This window comes from Panthera pardus, unplaced genomic scaffold (genome assembly GCF_024362965.1).
Source record: "Panthera pardus isolate Hobbes unplaced genomic scaffold, ASM2436296v1 HiC_scaffold_13, whole genome shotgun sequence".
In the NCBI taxonomy this organism is placed as follows: Eukaryota; Metazoa; Chordata; class Mammalia; order Carnivora; family Felidae; genus Panthera; species Panthera pardus.
The window spans coordinates 135336877-135359951 of NW_026526688.1; the positions used below are offsets into that span (position 1 = coordinate 135336877).

Sequence of the window (23075 nt, forward strand, 5' to 3'; positions counted from 1 at the left end):
AAACTTTGTTCTAGAAGCCAGATAGAGAAGATATCAGGGTTTGATGAGTCACACCAGTTGGCTGTAGATAGGTCAAGAAAGATGAGAACTTGGATTCAATAATAATATGTAGGTGACCTTCAAGTTCAATGGCATATTGGGGAGCAAAAGTCTCATTAGAATGTGTTCAATTTGAATTGAAGAATCTTGGAAACAGAGTATGGTCATCTCTTTTGTGACCTTTTGCAAAAAAGGAATCAGAGAAACTAGCCAGAAACTAGAGAGGTGATGGTAGGTTCAAAGGTTCCTTGTTATTGTTTGTTTTCTAATGATTGGAAATACACACACACACACACAAATGGTTTGCTTCATAGTATGGAGGAAATTAGGAAATTGATGATGGAGAGGAGAGAATTGGGCCTTACTAGAGCAATGTTCTTGAAAGGTAGGGGCATGATATCTATTTTCAAAGTGGAGGAGTTAGACTTTTTGACCCAAAAAGTTCAAGCATAGTAGAAGAGTAAATCTGTAGATTTTGGTAAGTGGGTAAGTGTGGTTCTAGAAGTTCTCTTCTGATTGCTTATATATATATAGGAATCAAGGACAACATGTAGAGTAACTCAGATCTTAGATGGCTTTTGATTTTTTTTTCTTGAATGATGCAGATTAGGTGATCTGCCAGGAGTCCTGAGAAGCAACAGGAGGGCTGTAGCCATGCTTGTTAAATTTTTTTTTTTTTTTGAGACATTTAGGTTTTTGTTACTCTTCAGTCTAATTGGTTTGTATAACACTTAGGAAGAGATTATAAAAAATTTTTTTTCTTAATTTTTTTAAATGTTTATTTATTTTTGACAGAGAGAGAGAGAGAGAGAGAGAGAGACAGACAGAGACAGAGCATGAGTGGGGGAGGGGCAGAGAGAGAGGGAGACACAGAATCTGAAGCAGGCTCCAGGCTCTGAGCTGTCAGCACAGAGCCTGACGCGGGGCTCGAACTCACAGACAACGAGATCATGACCTGAGCCGAAGTCAGACACTCAACCAACTGAACCACCCAGGCTCCCCTAAAAATTTTTTTTAATGTTTTTATTTTTCAGAGAGACAGAGCATGAGCAGGGGAGGGGCAGAGAGAGGGAGACACAGAATCTGAAACAGGCTCCAGGCTCTGAGCTGTCAGCACAGAGCCCGAGGCGGGGCTCGAACTCACAGACTGCGAGATCATGACCTGAGCCGAAGTCAGACGCTTAACCGACTGAACCACCCAGGCGCTCCGGGCAGGGATTCTTAAAACACTTTTGGGGCTCTGGAAAAATTTTTTTCCCATTGATCTTCGAGCCAAAAAGTATGAATATAAGGTCCTTAGAATTTTCATTAAATTGTAGGCTCTTAAAGACATATTTAAGCCAAGGAGGTAAAGCTAATTGTCTAGTCAAGTCTGGAATCTCTGTGGTCTTCTGAATTATATAATTTAATTTGGAAATTCAGTTTTCATACCTGTGTGCATATTCATGTATTCAAACTCAACCTGTTGACAATATAGCTGACTTATTCTAAATTAGAGGCAACCAGAGCATGAAATAAAAATGTGTAAAATGTCAAAGTCAAAATAAGAACTCTGCCTAAAGTGTGATTTATTTATTTTACTTGAGAGAGAAAGACCCAGGGGAGTGCGTGCGTACCCAGGCAGTGGAGGGGAAGAGGGAGAGAGAGAGAGGGAGAGGAAGGGAGAGAAAGAAAAAGAAAGAAAAGAAAAAAGAAAAGAAAAGAAAGAGAAAATATTAAGCAGGTTCTATGTTCAGCACAAGCCCATTGCAGCACTTGATCCCACCACCAGGGGGTCATGACTTGAGCTGAAATCAAAAATTGGGCGCCACCCAGGTGCCCCTAAAGTGTGATTTAAATTGTGATTTGGGTAAACCTGATATTTGAAATTATATTGCATTTTGCAGTTAGAATGCATTGAAATCATGTCAAAGCATTTACCCTTGGTGAATTTATATTAAAATATTAAAGTGGGTAAAGCCAAATAATCATCAAAGATGCTAAAATTTCTAGGAAATAATAAGTAAAGGCAGACAGCCGAGGAAGAATTGGCAAAATGTCTGAATAGGCATTTCATAAAAGAGGAAACGTGAATTAGCCAATAAATCTGAAGAAATGCTCAGTATCTTTCATCAACAGGAAAATGCAAAGTTAGGCCACAATTCTATGCCATTTTACACCCCAAAATTAACTTAGCATTACTAAGTATTGGATGTGGTTCAGTATGAACTACCTGTTGCTGTTGGGATTATAAATTCCTAAACACACTTTGGGGAAAGTAAAAATTGGCATCTTCATGAAAAATTGAACATAGACGTATTCATCAACTACTAGGCAGAAACTTAAGAGAAACTTTGGCACACGGGCCATAGGAGATGCCTATGAGAACTTTTGTAACAGAAATGCTCATAATAGGAAAAAAATCTTGGGAGAAGAATAAGATACTATTGTAAAGAAAATGGATAATTCACTTATGATATATTTATACAATGCAGAATTATTCTACAGTAAAAGGAATGAGCTACAACTGATGCAGCAACTGGATGAATCTTTAAAACGTAATACTGAATGAAAAAGTCAAACCGAGAAGACCAGAGCTATTTAATACCATTTTCACAGAATTCAACAGCAAACGAAATGAAACCCTATGTTGTTGGGGGATATATACATATGTTTTAAATCTTTTAAAAAATCAAGTAACGATAAAATATAGCCTAGCAGTTGCAGCAGACAGAAGGGATGAGAGAGGTGGGGGCATGGATCTGGGGGGAGCCAGTCAGGAAAACATTACCATTAACTTCTATTTAGGTTCTCCAGTGGGGGGAGGAGCAGGTACCTGGGTGTTCCCTCTATTATTGTCCTTTGAATTTAAAACATGTTACAAGGGGCGCCTGGCTGGCTAAGTGTCCGACTTCGGCTCAGGTCACAGTCTCATGGTCCGGTCCGTGAGTTCGAGGTCGCGTTGGGCTCTGGACTGATGGCTCAGAGCCTGGAGCCTGCTTCCGATTCTGTGTCTCCCTCTCTCTCTGCCCTCCCCCGTTCATGCTCTGTCTCTCTCTGTCTCAAAAATAAATGTTAAAAAAAAAATTAAAAAATAAATAAAATAAAACATGTTACAAATAACTCTTGTAGTAACAATAAGTTAGAAAGTAGGGGAAGCATATTCTGAAGTCACAGTTTAGAAGACACGTCATCACTTCTGCTTATTCCCTTACTGCCACTTGAATTCCTAATGTCACTCAGTTTTATACCAGAGGTATCTTCTTTTATTAGTCTTTTATCTGATTAAGCCTGTGTCTGCCATTTGTCAAGCCACTCAGGAACTACTTGTTGGATGAATAACTGAATGAATGACTTGGGAAAATAATTCAGGATTTTTCTTAGAAACTACTTAAGAGGGAGATTTTGAAAAATACTTTTCCTTCCACTACTAGCTGGGTGAGATGGACAGCAAAACTAGGTTATTATTGCAGAGACTTTTGAATGATAATGGACTGTATATTTGAAGGCAGTATTTCTTTTTTTTTTTAAGTAAAACTCTTTTAATTTTTTAAAAGTAATCTCTGAGATCAGGAGTCACACACTCTACCTACCGAGTCAACAAGGTGTTCTTTGAAGGCAGTATTTCTGGTTATGTTTTAACTATTGTAATATGATCAGAGAGATTAACAAATACATGACAAAAACAAATAGTTGATCAGAACAGCAGACAGAAAGCCCATGGGAATTAGTCCAAGCTCCTCAGTTTTGAATAAAGGCACTTTGGGACTAAAGAAATAATTGATTAAGATCATAGAATTTGTTGAGAACAGAGTTAGGAAAGACCAGAACCTAGATCTCATGATTCATATACTAGGATTTTCATATTGAAATACTGAATGGTAAATAAAATATTTTTTTCAGACTTTTTGTTTTGTTTTTTAAAGTAATCTCTGTACCCAGTGTGGAGCTTGAACATATAACTCAGAGATGAAGAGTCTCACGCTCTGTCGACTGAGCCAGCCAGGCACCCCAAATAAAACAAACCTTTGAATGTCCTGTAGAAGGCATGCTTAACAACTTAAGCATGGGTTATAACCATTAAGTAGGAAGCAGTGTTTTCTGATTTTAAGTTAGGGCAAACTACAGTTAGCTTCAGATACTTGACAAATATACCTAGAGAACTAACAAGAACTTTTTGCTTTTTTGGCTCATAAAAGCAAAAAAAGAGTGTGATCTGTGATGTACAAATGAACACTGGACTGGAAATGGGGAAGAATTAGGTTCTGAACCTGGCCCTGCCACTAAGTAACTGTGTTGTCATTGATTCTTTGCATAATTTTTCCTGGTCTTAGTAGATGGTTTAGAGAGACCAGATTTAAATGACTATATTTTTTGTGGACAGATTTTATCTGTCTTAAATAAGTCATTGTCATGTGTTCCATTATTAAATCATTGGCCACAAATAAGGAGACAAAGAGGGAATCAGTTGAAAATGAATGACTCATTATGCCAATACATATTCTGAAAATAAACTTTTTTTTTTTTTTTTTTTTTTTTTTACATCACAGGTATAATACTTCTCCACATCTGCTTCAGGAAGAAAGTGCCTGCCATTCCTATTGTTTCTACGCAGGTTCATGCCAGCCCAGAACGGAGAATCAGGTCAGTTTTAGGATTGTTTTGTCTGTCGAATAAGGAGCCAAGAGCAAGAATCATGATAGTCTTTCTTGCATCATTGTATTGTAGCAAGACCACTGAACTCTGCCCCAGAAGAGCTGGGTTTCAAGCCTTCTTTCCCATTGATGGCTGGGTAAGCTTAGGCAAACCTTTCCTGAATGGCTTGTAGTTTTCTGTACCCCTCCCCCCCACCAAAAAGGATATATTAGAATAAATTATCTTCAGTTTCAATTATAGCTTTAAAGCATTGTTACTTTTATTGTAGGTACCTACATAGAATAAAATCGTATTGTTAAAACATCATTTTCATTCTTTTTTTCCCCTGGAAAAATCTAGTTGTAAGCACAAGCTTTGGAACTCTAACCTATTGTATTGTAGTTCCTTGGAGTGACTAGTTTAAATGATGAGCTACGTTGTAAGGGACTCGAGAGTATTCTTGCTATCTGGTTGCCTTAGTTTTAGTATTTTACTTTGCTTTATTGTTACTGAAACATTTTTTACATGAGGTTATTAGTCCTTCAATAATGTTCTTCAGCTTTAGAGAGGATACCTTTTTGACCATGTTAGTTCTCTATTGATTGTACGTGACACAATTCAAATATCTTAAACAGAAAGGGGAAGTTATCAGGCCTTTGGATATATCCCAGGGGATACCAAAAGCTCTGGGGACATGGAAATGCAGCTGGGCTGTACAAGAAGAACCCAGAAACCAAAGACAGTCAGGTTTCCCTCACACTGTCAGTGTGGCGCTTCTCCTGTGCGTCTGTGTCACTATCTTTGGAGAACTGGCTTTCTTCATGTTTCCATTCCTTGTCATGGGAAGCATGGTTTTCACCACTTCCCTACACTCTGTATTTTAAACTTCAAACTCCCAAAGAAAGGCTGACGAACGCTTAAGTACCCTATCCCAGATTTCCCAGAACAGACTCTGATTCTTTAGTCAGGTGTCCCTAAGCAAGTTGTGCTTTGGGGCAGGGTCATTTTAAAACTTGGCAATGGCTATCTTCCCATCTTTGTTTCAAAGCCTGTTGTCCAAAAAGGATCTGATTTATTCCTCCTACAATACACGTGGCTAATAATAGAGGCTTACCCTTTCTAGGAGTATTTGTATTTCAGTTGGGATCAAACATTAAGCTGTATTTCCAAAACTGTGTAGAAGTGAAAATGTGAGTTCTAGTAGATAAAAATGATTAATATAGATGAAAGAAAAACATTAGGGATTGAAAGGCAGTATTTTAGGGTTTGGAGATGGAAGAAAATGAGTAACCCATGTTTGTATACTTAGAGGAGGGCAGATAGATAATCACATATTTTTTTTAGCTTATTTTGAGAAAGAGTATGAGCCAGTGCACAGCTCAAGCAGGGGAGGGGCCGAGAGAGAGAGGGAGAGAGGGAGAGAGAAAAATCCCAAGCAGGCTCCACACTGTCAGTGCAGAGCCCAATTCGGAGCTCGAACTGACAAACTCTTGAGATCCTGACCTGAGCCGAAATCAAGAGTCAGATGCTTAACCAACTGAGCTACCCAGGTGCCCTGCACATATATATTTCTAAGGTTGCAGTGGTACAAAATTTAATACAGCAAGTAAAAGAAAAGCTTTTCTATTTAACTTTCTGAAAACAAGATTTGAAGGTAAGGGAAAGGACCATTAGGTTTAGTCTCAGCTCAACTATTAACTATGATTTTGCCTAAATCACTTATTCTTTGTGCACCTCAGTTTACTGAATCTGGGCCACTTACCAGCTGCATGATCTTAACTTCAAGACATCAGTTTTCTTCATCTTAAAAATGGAATTGGTGATAGTGATACCTCACAGGTTTCTTGTGAGGAATTACTATATGTTAAGTGTACAGAAAAGCTCCTGGCACATCAGCAGTATCACTTTTTGAAATGAGTGGATTAAATTACAGGATTGTTGGAGTCCCAGGTAACTTAAAAAAAAATAAAAAGAAATCTGTGGTCTAAGATATTTCTGATACGACCAACATCTTTTTTTCAGAATTAAGACTTAGAAGCCTTGGCTGTCTACTTGAGCCCTGTATTAAGGCTAGTTTTGGTACTGCCAACAAAAGTTATTTTGAATTAAGTGTAGGTATTAGTTCTCAATGGCTACATGTATTAATTTGTTAGGGCTGCTGTAGCAAATTACTACAAACTGGATAACTTAAGCAACAGAAATTTATCTTTTAATGTTTATTTATTTTGAGAGAGAGAGAGAGAGAGCATGCAAGTTGGGGAAGGCCAGAGAAAAAGGGAGAGAGAGAATCCCAAAAATCCCAAGAGCCGATGCAGGGCTCGAACTTAGAAAACCGTGAGATCGTGACGTGAGCTGAAGTCAAGAGTCGGACGCTTAACTGTCTGAGTCACCCAGGAGCCCCAATTTATTTATTTTTAAAAGTTTATATGTTTATTTTGAGAGAGAGAGAGAGAGAGAGAGAGAGAGAGAAATTAGGGGAAGGGCAGAGAGAGGGAGAGAGAGAGAATCCCAAGCAGGCTCCCTGCTGTCGGCAAACCATAAGATCATGACCTGAGCCAAAATCAAGAGTCAGACGCTTAACTGACCGAGCCACCCAGGTGCCCCGAGACATATATTGAGAGAGTTTAAAAAGTTCAAGGAATTGAACTCCATACAGTATGAAAAGTGCGGATATGTTTAACGTGAAGATTAAAATACAAATTTTTAATTTTTTATAATTAGAAAAAAATGCAAGTTGAAAATTAAAATAGCATTACAAATTAGACTATTGGGATTTTAAATTTTAATTCAGTTTTTCTTTATTTCAAGAAATGATACCCTAAGTTTGGGACTTAGAAATCATTTTTTATATGAATTTTTTTTAAGTTTATTTATTTTGGGGGAGAGTGTGCACATGCAGTGTGCTCTGCACCAACAGCACAGATGTGGGGTTCCACCTCACTAACCGTGAGATCACGACCTGAGCCGAAATCAAGAGTTGGATGCTTAACCACCTGCGCGATCCAGGTGCCCCAGAAATATAAATCATTTTTATCACACTTTATATCCCCTTTTGTGATACTTTTTTTTCCGCCTTAGAGTTTTGGTTTATTGTCTAGAGCTAGAGGTTTCTATGACTTCCATCTCTGAGTTGTTTTTGACCGCAAGTATCCCTTATTTGGCTCTTGTTTTGAGGACAGTTTATGTATTGATCTTTATTGATAGTGTGATTAAAAATATTGCATAATGGGTGCCTGGGTGGCTCAGTCGGTTAAGCCTCTGACTTCAGCTCAGGTCACGATCTCACAGTTCATGAGTTCGAGCCCCACGTCAGGCTCAGTGCTGACGGCTCAGAGCCTGGAGCCTGCTTCGGATTCTGTGTCTCCCTCTCTCTCTGCCCCTCTCCCGCTCGTGCTCTGTCTCTCTCAAAAATAAACAAACATTAAAAAATTAAAAAAATATATATTGTATAAAGATTTAAAAGCAGATATTAGTGAGAACTGCAGTGTAGTACATGTTTTGGTTAAGGCACCAAACTCAGTCATATTTCCAGGTTTCAGTCATGGTGTCGTTGCTTACAGCTCTTTGTCCTAGTACATATTTCTTAATTTCTCTTCTTATTTCCTATCTGTAAACTGAGTGTACTAATAGTATTTAATAGAAGTATCATAAGGGTTAAACAAGGTAATGCTTACAAAGTCCTTAACGCTGTACCTGGCACATTGTAAGTAAAAGCTAAATTTATGTTAACTCCCATTCATTGTTGCAAACAATGGCCTTAAATCATTTTTATCTCTGAGTTTTTTAAGATTAGAATATCAACAAAACAGTGTTCTGCCGACGAAAATGCAAAAACCTTCGTGTTTAGTTGATTACACAGTTCATTAGCATATTGGCTTTATTTTTGAAAGGCAGAATAGAGTTTGCCTAAAAGGATATGAGTTTAGAGCCATTGCTTAAATTATTGACTAAGGAAGGCAGGAAGGGATTGGAGAAATAAGTGTGCTGTTTTTGCTGTAGGTCTCAAGAGCTTTTTTGTAGTCCCCAAATACATACGTATGTGGTATAATGTATCTGTAACACAAGGATGTCAACTTTTCATTTTCGTTTTCTTCTTAAACTTTTACCACTAGCCACTCCTCCCCCCTCCCCCCTTTTTTTGTTCTGTTTTGACCTGGGGGAAAGGAGTGGGAGAAGGGATGTCCATTCCCTTTACAGTTTTATACAGGACTTGTCATTGCTGGTCTTCTTACCTGTGGTAGGATTGCCCCTTGCTCCTGTTTTATGAAGATCTCTGCTAATAAGGCACCATTAGGTGTATTGATGTGGTTGTGAGTTGACTGTGGCCACTTAGGAACATCCTAAGAAAGCTAAACTCCAGGGTGCTTGGGTGGCAAAGTTGGGTAAGCATCCAACTTCCACTCAGGTCATGATCTCACGTTTCTGTTCGTGAGTTCAAGCCCGGCATCAGGCTCTGTTGCTGTCAGTGCAGATGGTGCTTTGGATTCTCTGTCTCCCCCTCTCTCTGCCCCTCCCCGACCCTGCAAGCTAAATTCCTTCTCCCTGTAGAAGAAGGATCTATGCCTAAATTGAGGGAAATGTGGAAGTAAGAGGAAGTCTCCTGTTCACATACATTGTGGTCCTAATTTGGTGTCAGCTTTACATTGTCTGAGCACATTTTTGTGTGTGTTTTATTTAAATGAAAATGAAGAAGGCCACTGCTCTCCTTAGGAGTTTGTAATTTGGAAGTGTTATACAACAAATGATATAGAAAGAAGAGAGGAAACGGGAGAAGATCTGAAGTATAATCTCTCAAGCTGGTTTATTATTTTCTTTGTGTGTGGTGGAGGAGGAACCTCAAAAAGCCTAGCCTAGAATTATTTTTGGAAAGTAAAGATCCAGTATGTTTTGATGGAATCAAGGATAGTTACGACTATGTCTATATGCTGAAGTAGAAAGTGAGTTAAAGAATGGTTCCAAAACATATAGAGAAGGAAGGACACATTCTTTTTTTTTTCTTCAATTTTTAAAGTATCTTGATTTTTAAAATAAACATTCAGATACTTAGTTCTTTTTTACCGCTCCAAAGAGCTGAAATAATTTATAATGGTCTGTGCTCTCTCCCTTCCATTTTTCCTCCTTCCCTTCTTAGTATCTGTCCCCATAATTTTTGACCTTTCAGTTTGGATCTTTTATATTTGGTCTTACTGCATGTTTTGTAGGAAGCAAATCACATTGTCATGTGTTCATGACGCAAGAGTTGTTTTCCTCCTTATGGTATCTCTAGCTCTTTCTTAACTATGTAATTGCCTCGTCCAAAAAAAAAAAAAAAAAGATGTTTCAAAAAGCCCCGTAGGGATGAATTTTTGAAGTTATCTCAGAACCAGTCATGGTTCAAAACGCAAACTTTTTGGGATCAGAGGCTAAGATTTGGTTTATTTTTTAAAATCTTTTAATGTCAAAAAAAATCTTTTCAAATATTTTTACCTTCTTCCAACATCAGTAGATTAGCCTGATGCTTTGCTGTATCTAAGTGGGTATTCAGGAATAAGGCCTTCCTTTTAGGGTCAGAGGTTGTTGAAGGAAAGCTTTTACAAAATCTTAGGAAAAGGCAAGCTGTCCCCCATTAAAGAACAGTTCTTAGTTTACTGGTGCAGAGGCCATGTGATAGAATTAAGTTTTTTATGTGGGCTTAAATTTATCTCCCCTGTTTATTTTTAAAATACATATTATATATCTATAATATATCTATATATTATTTATTCATTTTGAGAAAGAGTGTGCACAAACACAAGCGGGGGAAGGACAGAGGGAGAGGGAGAGAGAATCTCAAGCCGTCTCCAAACCTAGCATTGAGCCCATCGGGCTTAGCGCTGAGCCCAGGGGCTTGGTCTCACGACTGTAAGATTATGACCTGAGCTGAAATCAAGAGTCAGATGCTTAACTGATTGAACCACCCAGGCACCCTGTCTCCCCTGGTTTTTTGATCAGTTTTATGTTTTTCATTTCCTATGCCTGCTAAAGAATTCTTGTTCAAGGAATTCACTTTTATAATATCATAGGTAGGGACACCTGGGTGGCTCAGTCGGTTAAAGCGGCTGACTTTGGCTCAGGTCATGATCTCACCGTCCGTGAGTTCGAGCCCCGTGTCAGGCTCTGTGCTGTCAGTTCAGAGCCTGGAGCTTGCTTCGGGTTCTGTGTCTCCCTTGCTCTCTGCCCCTCCCCCACTCACACTCTGTCTCTATCAAAAAAATGAATAAACGTTAAAAAAATATATATGTAATATCATAGGTAAATGAAATCCACCCCTTCCCTTGAATAATAGTTAATGATAATAGATAATAATATTAATAGCAGTGTACATTTACTGTTTCCTAGGTTTTTCATGTATTACATCATTTATTCTTCACCACAATCTTGTGAGATTAATTCTATTATTTTACTAATTTTTATGCTGTTAGAAACAGGCACTAGAAGTACTTGCCCACAGTCACAGGATGAGGTAATGGCAGAGCCATGATTCAAACCTAGGAATCTGTCTCCAGGGTCAGGCATTCACCTGCTCTGCTGTCCTGCTTCTCTTATACATGAGGAATGACATCACTTATTTCTTTTCTGTAAAAGAATGTGAATCATTCTTCTTATATCTGAATTTATGTTTGAAGACAGTAGCCTGTGAATATTCATTATATTAAACGTGAGTTTCAGGTATTTAATTATACTGTTAAGAAAGTAAGAAAACGTATACTAATAAAAAATGTTTGGAGCAGAATGATTTATTCTGTCTTCTCAGGTGACCCTGTGTAAGGTTAGTATTCTATTTTCAGGAAGAATCTATTGATTTGTGAGTAATTGAATCCCAGGCTTTGCTATATCCCCATTATATTTTTGATATTTAGTTTGCTATTTTGTTTCCTTTGGAAGTTCTGTACCCACATAGATGTCTATAACTTTGTTTTGTTTTGCTTTGTTTTAGAAAATAATTTTGAGAATAATTACCCTGATACCAAATACTGTACAGTTCAAGCACAAGAAGTACAGAACTGAAGAACTGAGTGTTTTTGTCACTTGTCTCCATTTCTTTTTCTGGAGTTGCTTATATTCTTGTTTTGTGTCTCTCTGCCAAATGGTTTCCTTTGCTTTCTTAATTAGTGTATAGTGGTCAGTTGTGGGTGTTAAGTTTGGCTAGCTCTTGGCCCCCAATAGCTAATTATCTTGGTTATCACATTCTAAATTCTAACTTGCTAGGAAAGAAACTCCATGAGAAAATTTTTGAGATTTTAAGTTTTATTATGTTTTAAGTTTATTGATTTGAATAAGCTCTTTGCTTTTTCTTATCTTTATGGGTATTGAGATTTTGTGGCAGTCTTATTTTCCATAGCTCCTAGTTTGTAAATCTGGAATGGGAGTGTAGTTGAAGTCTAAGGTTTTTTAATTTTGTTTTGTTATTTTGAGAGAGCACAAGCAAGAGAGAGGCAGCAGGGGGAGAGAAAGAGGGAGAAAGAATAAATCTCAAGCAGGCTTCATATTCAGCACAGAACCCAACACGGGGCTCAGTCTAACAACTGTGAGACCATGACCTGAGCCAAAATCAAGAGATGGACGCTTAACTGACTGAGCCACCCAGGTGCCCCTGGTCTAATTTAATGGTGGAAAATGGTCTCTGAATTCAGTGAATGAATATTTTAGTCATATGATAACTGTAGTTTGAAGAATCATATGTCCTAAAAATATTTTTTAAAGTTTTACTTATTTAAGTGATCTCTACACCCAGTGTGGGACTCGAACTCACAACCCTGAGACAAAGAGTCACACATTTTTCCAACTGAGCCAGCCAGGTGCCCCAGGTCCTAAAAGTATTTAAACAGTGCCCTCTGTGATGTGTATTCCAGCGAAAAATGTGGTGCTGTCAGCCTTTTTTTTTTTTTTTTTTTTTTTTTTAAAGGTTCATTACACTCCTTTCTGCATGTTTTGCCAAAGAGCTGGGCCTCTGAGAGTAGTAGGATCTTTCAAGAATAAAAAACTATCTATCACAGAATTAGCAGAAAGGAAAAGAATATCTATGAGATTGTGTAAGGTACATACAAATAATTCACAGATTATGAAAATATACTTTGTTTCATGAACTTTTGTTTACCTCAATATAAGATGTTCTGATGGAGACTGTAAACTACATAGTTTAAGGAAAGAGTTGTGCAGCACCACCACAGATTTTCATCTTTGGTAACATAAGTTTAAAGTACTGGTGATGTAGAATACATTTGTTTATATAGGAAAAAGAAAAGGTTGTAATTTTGTGTATCTTTACAACCTGGCTAGAGTGGTAACCCATTTTAAGATTTATCAGTTAGCATTTTGTAGACCAATGGGAAATTTCTTATTTCTGCTCTTTCGAAAAAAACAAGAAATCTAGAAACAGGTGGAGATTTCTCAGTGGTTTTATCCCTCTCCTTTTAGACCAGAGTTTGCATTTTGAAAATTTTAAACCTACAGAAAAGTTTAATAGAAACTATAGTGTACATCCAAATACTTTCAACCTTGACTCAATAATTGCCAGTGTTTTGCCACATACATTGTCATTGTGTTTATATACATTTCAGGTGGAGAGGTGGCATTGCTGAACCATTTGAAAGTAATTTCAGCCATCATAATACTTCACCTGTAAATACTTCAGCGTGTGCCTCCTAGAAATAAGGACATTCCTCTGTGTGACCATTATATTTTTCTCATGGGTTAACAAAATAACAATAATTCAGTACTGTCATGTTAAATCCAGTCCCTATCCAAATTCTCCAGTTATCCCCAAGATTTCTTTTACAGATCTTTTCAAACAACAATGTAGTTAAGGTCCACATATTACACTTGCTTATATCTCTCTACTCTTTAAAAATCCAAATTAGTTTCTCCTTTCTCTTCTTCTTCTTCTTCTTTTTTTTAATGATAGTGACCTTTTTAAGAGAGTCCAGAATAATATTTTTGTAGCAATCCACATTCTGCATTTACTCCTTTCTGGTGCCTGTCTAGTGAAACTGGAAAATAATTCCTGTCATAGAGCAGGAAGCCACATGAGATACATATGATAAAATTTATAGGGGAATTGAATAGTGACTGGAAGTAGTTATTACTGGGTTGAGGTTAGCAAATGAGAATAAGGAAGGTTTCTTTCAGGTTAATGGAGCAGAAGTTGGGAAAAGAACAAGAAAAGAAAGAGGTTAAAGGGAATAAAGGGAATTCATATGACACCAAGGGATAGTAGCAGGCAATTTACTTGGTAAAGAGAGGAGAGGGTTGTGGAATCATAGTACCCAGTACCTAGAGGGATAGATGCTTGTTGTGTTTTGGCTGAGTAGTTGAATGAATGAAAAAGTCTTTGAATTTTCTGCACTGACTGTAGAGAGGCATAGTGAGCCCAGGTCAACTTGGCTGCTATTAGAAAAACAAATGAGGTTGTGTGCATTAGACCTTTTGTATGTTACGAGGTTTTCTATGGAAGTAAAGGGGTATATTAATATATTGTACTGCTTCTTGCAAATTTCTAAGGGAAAATTTGGAGTCATGATTTTATGCCTTGCCTGTATCTATATGTATTAGAATAATTGTATAGATACCATAAGTGAGAAAGCTTCAGTTTTATAACTTTTGTATACAATATATATGTATAAAATATACAGTTTTATATGTAGTTACATGTTGATGCCTTGAACTGAAAAATTAAAGAATCTACAAAATGAAAGTGGTAAAAACATGGTTCTGTGTTTGTTTATAAATATTTTTAGTACTCATAGAATATACTTTGATGATGAATAATATTGCTTTCAAGTAACTTCTGATAAAATGTCAGATGTTCACAAAGACATAAGTAACTTTGATTATGTTCAATTTGCTTTTCAATTAGGAAAAATTGAGAGAGGGCTAGTTAATTCTCAAAATATTGATATTTTAATATGAGAGAAATCTGTTTTACTATGAAAACCTAGAGAATAGTCTTTTTTCTCCCTTTTCTTTCCCTTACCTTCACTACTTATCCTTCCCCTACCTTTAATTAGTCTACCCTACCCTTCCTTCTGTTTCCTACCTTTTTCTTTCATTCATTGCTTTTAATGACCTCTACTGTTTCCAGAGGTCTTATCCCGTGTTACTTGTCTAAGATACTGCTTCATAGCAGTTAGTTTATGACTGGGTCCAACAAGACCCTGCAGTTTTTTCATGACTAAGTTTACAATTTTGTTATACTAGCTTTTAAGCCTCTAGGCAGTAATTTTTGCTTATTTGCTTCTTAAGATCCAAAGTAATACATTTTATCAGTGTTGGGATTCTTAAGTTGATCTAGTAAGTGCTTTCCTACCTATGTTCAGGACCAAGTGAGAAATACAGTGTGACATGATCAGATTTGATTTGGGCTTGGGCACTCTGTAGCAGTGTGGAGAGTGGTTTAGAGTGAGGACTGATGGAAGGGGGATCGCTAGTAGGTTGTAGCAGTAAATCTAATGGGAGATGCTAAATTATTTTCTAACCCTATTCACTATTAGAGAAAAAACGACAAATATAAAAGATACTCTTTTATGATATGCTCCCTTTGAGTGTGGGAGTTGAAGGAAAGGAAGGAAATGAACTGAAACCATCAGGTAGTCTAGGTTAACTGCCAAGTTTCTACCTGGATGACTAGTTAACTGTTCCTGCTTAGCTGTGTAGAAATTATAGAAGAAAAAATAAAATTTAGGGAGAAAAATAATGTGTTAGATTTTTGAACATAATTTTAAGAATTTCAAACTTGCAGAAAAGTTGCAAAAATAATAAAAAGACCAAAAAAATAATATGAAGACCATCCATGTGCCCTCTGTTCAGATTTACCTGTTAACCTTTTGTCCCAAATGCTTTATTACTCACTTTGTGAATAAATGTTTCTGTGTATATATGTATAAATATACATGCATGTATGTATTCTTCTCATTGAATCATTTTGAAAGTTACATTGAACATATCATAGCCCTTTAGTCCTAAATACCTTAGTGTGGGTTTCCCAAGGATAAGGATAATTATATAGAGCAGTCTTAAAAAACTTTAGTTGATTTAGCATTGCTGTATTACTTTAATCTAATCTGCCATTTTCCCATTTTGTCAATTGATCAAATGTGTTTTATAATAAGCAGACTTCTTCCCCTCCAATACGGAATTTAGTCTGTGATCCCATATTGCATAGATGTCATATCTTCAGTATCTCTTAATCTGTAACAGGTCTTCAACTTTTCTTTGTCCTATATTACATTGTCATTTTCAGAGAACATAGTTATCCCCTTCCCCCCGCCCCCCCAACTTTTTTCTTTTTAACAGTGTGCCTTAACTTCAGTTTATCTGATGTTTCCTCTTGATAAGATTCAAGTTATGCATTCCTGGATGAAATACTACATAAGGGTTGTGTCTTTCTTAGCACATCATATCTGGAGGTATACAGAGCCCATCTGTTCCTCATTTTGGTACACATTTTGACCACCTGTTTGTTTCATTGTCTGATTCCTTCACTATATAGTTACTATACTCTCTTACAATTAATAAGGAATCTGTGAGGAGATACTTTAAGACAATTACAATACCCTACTCTTCATCCAAATTTCATCCCCTTTGCATAGGGTCTACTGATAACTTGCTTCAACCAATTGTTACTGGTGTGGTTGTTACATGATTTTTTTCCAACTCCAGTACTTCCTCTACTTTTACCAGTGATTACTCAACATTCTATTCAAGTAAGAGCCCTTTTTAAAATCTGTCTATATGGGGGCGCCTGGGTGGCCCAATCGGTTGAGCGTCCGACTTCAGCTCAGGTCGCGATCTCACCGTTGGTGAGTTCGAGCCCCGCGTCAGGCTCTGGGCTGATGGCTCAGAGCCTGGAGCCTGCTTCCGATTCTGTGTCTCCCTCTCTCTCTGCCCCTCCCCCATTCATGCTGTGTCTCTCTCTGTCTCAAAAATAAATAAACATTAAAAAAAACTTTAAAAAAAATAAAAAAATAAAATCTGTCTATATTGTTTTAATTACTGAACTTCTGGATTCCTGTTTGTTTCTCAATGATTAATAATTCATTACCGTTCTTAAATATTTTGGTTCTCAAATTGTCCCAAATCTCACTAGTAAGATCCTCTTTCTCCGTGCTGGCTCCTGTATCCTTTTACATTTTTTATTTTTTACTTTTCAAGTACTTCATTATTTTCATCATTAATAAGACTCTTCTTGTATCTTCTCTGTCCCTAGAATGAGTCATTTCTCCTAGGAGTGGGGGTTGGGAAATTATAATAGGAGCCAAGATCTGGACACTTAGTATGTATGTTGCTGCTGGATATCTTTGCTTCTGGGCCCTTTATTAGGGGACCAAGCTAGAAAATATATGTATCTTTATATGTACAAACATATATATGTGTATACACATTTGCATGCATGTGCTCACATAACATGGATATATGTTTGAACATGGATATATATTTTAGAAGTATTAGTTCACAGATTTCTCTGTTTTCCCTTTCTGTATAGTGAGAACACTGGCACTTAACAATATCAGCATTTTTATTCATTTACCCTAAATGAGTATCATCTAAAATGATTTCAGAATTGTTTCACCTATACCACCATAAAAACAACCCAAAACAACACCCCACCCTTATAGATAACTAACTTCATTGGTTTCTTGTTTATCCTTGTCTATCCTTTATATTTCTTTTGCAACAATAAGCAGACATGTATTTTTTCTTATTTCCTTTTTTTCTAACACAAGCATGCATGGTGTCTGTATAAATACTTTGGCACTTAGCTGTTTTCACTGAAAAATGTACCCTGTATCAGTTCACAGAGATCCTCATCATTCTTCTGTGTGTATGTATGCAAGTTTATTTGTCCTGTCTTCTGTGGTTATCCAGTAATTTTGCAGTTTTAGAGTACTGCAATGAACAACCTCGTGCATGTCTTTTTTACTGTTGGAGGTGGACCTCAGGTACCTGGCTCAGCAGGTAAATGGACATTCAGTTTTGCTACACGTTAGCGAATCCCCTTCCACTGCACCTGTACTGGTTTGCGTTCCCCCCAGTAGTATATGAGAGCACCTGTTTTTCCACGGCCTTACAAAGAGAACGTATTGTCAAAGCTTTTAACTTTTGTCAATCTGAAGAGTGAAGAAATAGTATTTTAATGAGGTTTTAAGGTGCATATTTCTTACGTGTTAAGTTTATATCTTTCAGATATATGACTCATATATATATAGGCATACATAAATATCTATACATGTCTTTTTTTCCATTTTTCTTTAGGATTTTTGGTCTTTTTTTCCGAAAGTTATTAAAGTCCTTGTATATTAGGAGCATTAGCTCTTTATTTGCTACATATGTTTGCAGATATTTTCTCCCAGTGTTCTCATTTGCCTTTTGACTTTGCTTATGGTGTTTTTTGCCATTCAAAAATTAAAAAAAAAAATTTGTTATGTAGTCAAATTTATTAATGACTTCTGTAGGCTGGCATTTTGAGTTATAGTTAGAAAACATAATGAATTTGAACATAAATTTGCTGTATGTAACAGTGAAGAAATGAGGTGGTTGTCTATGCCAGAAAAATAGGGATAATTCTCTGTGCTGTATCACCCACAATTTTACATCTTAAAGCCTGAACCATAGTAATCTATTTCATATGTAGAATATGCCAATTTAATTATTTTAACTTTTTATTGCAAAAATTTCACCCATCTATAAAACTAACACATACCTATCATCTAGCTTCAGTATCAATTAAAACGTCTATGCCAAATGATCTAGATTTCAGGGTTTTCGTTTATTGCTAATTATCTTTGTAAGGAGGGAAGATTGACCTAGCCTAACAGGCTTTGGCCAACTGGCCTCCCGGGCTCTCTGGCCTCTTTCCAATGGTCTTGGCACCAGACCTGACCTCTTTCAGGCTTCTGTAACTTCACCATGTCCACATATCTGAAGTACATGGGAAAAAGGTGAGAAACATAATAGGTTAGAGACTACTGTGGCATGCATCAGTGAAAATAACTCAAAAGAAGTCTGGTCGATGAACGCATTAAAAATTATATCTCTTAGTTTGGATCGAAATAAACGCTGTTTACTGTGTACATATAGATAGCTATTAAAGGAGGAGCTGCAAGTACCTTTTATCAGTGAGCCTAGGACAACTTACAGATGTTTGCTAGCCAGCATCTAAACATAACACGGAAAACACTCAAAGATTCTAATTTGCTTAATGGAATTTTCCTTGTACTACAATTATTTTAAACTGGAATTATATTGCTTTCACTTGATAGCCTCCATGGAAATTGTTTTATTAATTCGGTATATTAATTTTCAGTTTATCAGAGTCTATGATTAGTTTGAAAGAATGACTAGACATCACAAGGGCTCTGGGATTTCTTCTTTTCATTTTATGGGTCTGTATTCCCTTTAAAACAACATTCTCAATGCATCAAAACCCAGTTGAACTGCAACATTAGAATTTTCAAATGGCTTTCCTTCCTCTTTAAGTAGAAGCTGACCAGCCACTTACCAGTAACCATATGCTGAGAATATCAGTATTCTTTAGAAAATATTTTCACAGAAGTAGGAAGGAAAACCAGTGAATTCTTAATGATTATTAATCTTTTGTATAAGTAAAGTCCACATTTGGTTTCTTTTTTTTCACTGAGAATAGCAGTGGTAGTGATCATGGCAAGACAGAATACTTGCTGGCAAGAAGTGGATAAAGAAGACTGGCATAGTCACAGGGGAATGTTGCTGCACTGGCCTGTATTCACTGGTTTTCCTGTGGCCATTTCTTGTGAACTTGTTTTGATGAACTAAACTTTACCTTTTGCTTGTATTTTACATTTCTTGTCATTTTTGTGTCGTCATGTTTTGGTTTAGTTTGTGATGTTGTTCATCTCTCTTCTAAAAAGTAGAGCCTATCCACAAAAAAGTTGGTTTCCTAGGGGCACCTGGGTGGCTCAGTCGGTAAAGCGTCCAAACTCTTGATTTCTGCTCAGGTCAAGATCTCACGCTTCGTGGGCTTGAGCTCTGCATAGGGCTCTGTGCTAACAGCATGGAGCCTGCTTGGGATTCTCTCTCTCTCTGCCCCTCCCTGCTCTCGTGTACATGTGTGCGCTCCCTCTCTCAAAATAAATAAATAACATTTTTTTTTAAAGTTGTTTTTCTTACAGCTATCCTGCATGGTGATAAAACATGATTATTTTATGGTTAACATGTTGCCTCTAAATATATGATAAGGCTCTACTTTAGTGGATGAGGAACATCAAATATAATTTAGGATTAAGTTTATTATGAAACAGAAGTTCTTTATTAGTTTTTGGAAAATAGTAGCATTTCTGAGTAGAAAACAGCATGTTAAGCGATTGGTTTTGTGCCACTTGATAAAAGCAGAAGACAGACACATTGTGTTTTGTGCGTACAGGTTTGTGTGTGCAATTAAGATCTTTCCTCTTTTATTTTTTAAGACTTGTGGTAAAATATATGTAACCTAAAATTTACCATTTTAACCATATTAAATATTTAACCATATTTAATAAGTGTATAATTCAGTGGCATTATGTACATTGCAAACGTCATATACCATCATCACCAATCTATTTGTGAAACTGTTTCATCATCCCAGGAAGAAATTCTGTACCCGTTAAGCAACACTTCCCCATTCTCCTTTCTCCTGGCCCCTGGTGACTTCTGTTTTACTTACTGTCTCTATGAATGTCAATATTCTAGATAATTTCACATGAGTGTAATCGTATTTGTCCTTCCTTTTATGTCTGACTTATTTAAGATGTTTTCAAGGTTCATTCCGTTTTATAGCCTCTATCAGAATTTTGTTCTTTTTTATGGCTGAATTATATTCCATTGTATGTTGGTAAAAGAATAATCTGTTTATTATTTCTACCTTTTACTATTGTGAAAACTGCTATGAACATTGACTTACAGATATCTGTTTAAGTCCCCATTTTTAATCCTTTTGGGTATATACCTCGGGGTGGAATTGCTGGGTCATATGGTAACTCTAATAAACTTTGAGGAGCTGCCGCACTGTTTTCCCTAGTGGCTGCGCCATTTTACATTCTTGCTAGCCAAGTGCAAGGATTCCAGTTTCTCCGCATCCCTGCCAACAATTGTTTTTTTCCATTTATTTGTTCATTGCCATCCTAGTGGATGTGAAGTAGTATCTTACTGTGGTTTTGATGTGCATTTTCTTGATGATTAATGATATTGAGTACCTTCTCATGTGTTTATTTTAGGGAAATGTTTGTTCAGGTTTTTTGTGCATTTTTTAATTGGGTTATCTTTTTGATGCTGAGTTGTGGGAGCCTTTTCTTTATGTATCCTGGGCATTAAACCCTACTCAGAGATATGATTTGCAAATATTACTCCTTTCCATGGGTTGTCTTTTCACTCTCCATAGTACCCCTTGATCCAAAAAAGTTTTTAATTTTGATGAACTCTAATTGGTTTATTTCTTTTTATGCTATGTGGTTTGGTGTTATATTTAAGAAACCATTGCCAAATCCAAGGTCATGAAGAGTTGCTCTTATGTTTTTATGTAAAAGTTTTATACTTTTAGCTTTTAAATTAGATCTGTGATCCATTTTAGGTTTATTTTTGTGTGTGCTTTAAGGTAAGGGTCCAACTTCATTTTTTTTGCATATGGATATCCAGTTCTCCCAGCACCATTTTTTTGTTTTTCTAAGAAGTCCTTTCCTCATTGAATGGTCTTGGCCCCTTTGTTGAAAATCAGCTGAGCATGTATGTGAGAGTTTATTTCTGGGCTGTCTATTCCATTGCACTCTATGTCCATCCTTAATGCCAGACATTGTTTTTTTTATCACTGTATTAAAGGTTTTCTTTTTGATTGACTAGTTTATCATTCTTAATGTGAACCTTTAAGATTTTTTCTTGTATGTATCTTTAAATTTTGCCTTTAGTAGTTTCATTTAGTTGACAGTACTTTAACAAGAACTGCAGATATCAACTTTATAATGAATCCTGTTGGAGTTAGTGTGCCAGGAAAATTAATACTAAAGCAAGCAAATTTGGAGTTATTGATGCTGCATTTTCTTTGGAAATTAGAGGGAAAAGCATAAAGACAGAAAACGAATGATGCTTGCACTTGCTCACAGAGATTAAAAAGAATTGGAAAGACCAATTATTTATATAATGTAGTAAGTGATCTTTTAATTTCATGTTAAATGTCATTTTATTTTAGTTCCAGAAGTAATCTACTTAGGAGGAGGAGGATCGGGGGTGGTGGTGGTGGTGGTGGAGGTGGTGAAACTCTTCAGGAATTTTATAAAAGAAAATAATTTGTATTTTGTGAGGAACATTTTCAATAAGGAGCTAGTGATGGCAGACTCTTAAGTATTAAGCCAGATCTGAATAACAATGTTTATTAGGCTTGTTTTATGTTATAAATTTCTAACTTAATTTTGTCTTCTTTCAGACTGCAACAAAAATTAGAAAATTAGAACATCAGAAGTTATTTCTTTCTCTGTTGATATACAAGTTTTTTGTTTTTACACTTTTTTCAGAGCAGGTTTATACTCTCCCCCTCTATATTTTAACTGTAGTCCTTAAATCATTTGGGATTTATGAAGTAAATCTATTTTGTAACAAGAATACTGGATTATAAATTAAAGGTAGACCTCTCTAAGAAAATACAAGTTAATTAACCTTTTTTACAGTTTGCTATAAATGAATTTCTGCTATTTTAAAATTTCTACTGTGACTAGATAGAGTAGATCAGTGCTAGGGGTAAACAGATGTTTTAAAACATGGTCTGTTACCTAAAGGAGCTTACATTGTAGCTTAGAGCCAGTTCTTGTACTGAAAATTTATGGACTCTGAAGTCTTGAAGAGTTTGAGTCTAGCCTTAGAAAAACAAAATCAAATTTTTGAGCCAAATAAGAACAGTGAGTTATATTCTGACATGCCTGACTCATATACTCAAGGAGGGATAATACAATATTTTCCTAGCCCTTTTATGTTAAAAGGGGGGGGAAAACTGTATTTGATACCAGCGGTAAAACAAAAATGTTAGAAATATACAGAGTTGGGCTTATCAGTTGTAAATGACTATTATGGTTTTAGATTAGGTGAATTAGAATGATGCAAAGTCACTTACACCTTCATCATATTGACTTTCTAGCTCCATTTTTTTTTTTAAGGACAATGGCAATTTTACAGTTCACTTTCCATTTCAGAATGTGCTGGTGATTTTTTAAATTTAGAAGCTATGTGATATATACCAATTAAGATTTTCTTTTATTCTAAATATTTTTATATTACTGTGATTTTCCTTTTTTCCAGTTTTGAGGTATTGATGACATTTAATTTCAAATAGAATCACAAAATTCTGTTTTTAAACCTTCTTAGTATTTATTGATTTCACCTCCTATTTTTTGTTCTTTTGGCTGTTAACA

At 36.3% G+C, this 23075-nt stretch overlaps 1 protein-coding gene across 13 annotated transcripts in view; it reads left to right on the forward strand.

Annotated features, from left to right (window-relative positions):
- The first annotated feature begins 4545 nt into the window (after positions 1–4545).
- Positions 4546–23075, forward strand: part of WDFY3 (WD repeat and FYVE domain containing 3) — a 243955-nt gene continuing 225425 nt past the window's right edge. For 8 of the 13 annotated variants that reach the window (XM_019465333.2, XM_019465400.2, XM_019465375.2 and 5 more), the window contains exon 1: positions 4546–4662. The gene's annotated coding sequence lies outside the window, so the exon portion shown is untranslated. Of the gene's footprint in view, positions 4663–12577; positions 12710–23075 lie in introns of all 13 variants that reach the window. The other 5 variants (XM_053901418.1, XM_053901419.1, XM_019465343.2 and 2 more) reach the window with 4 other exon arrangements.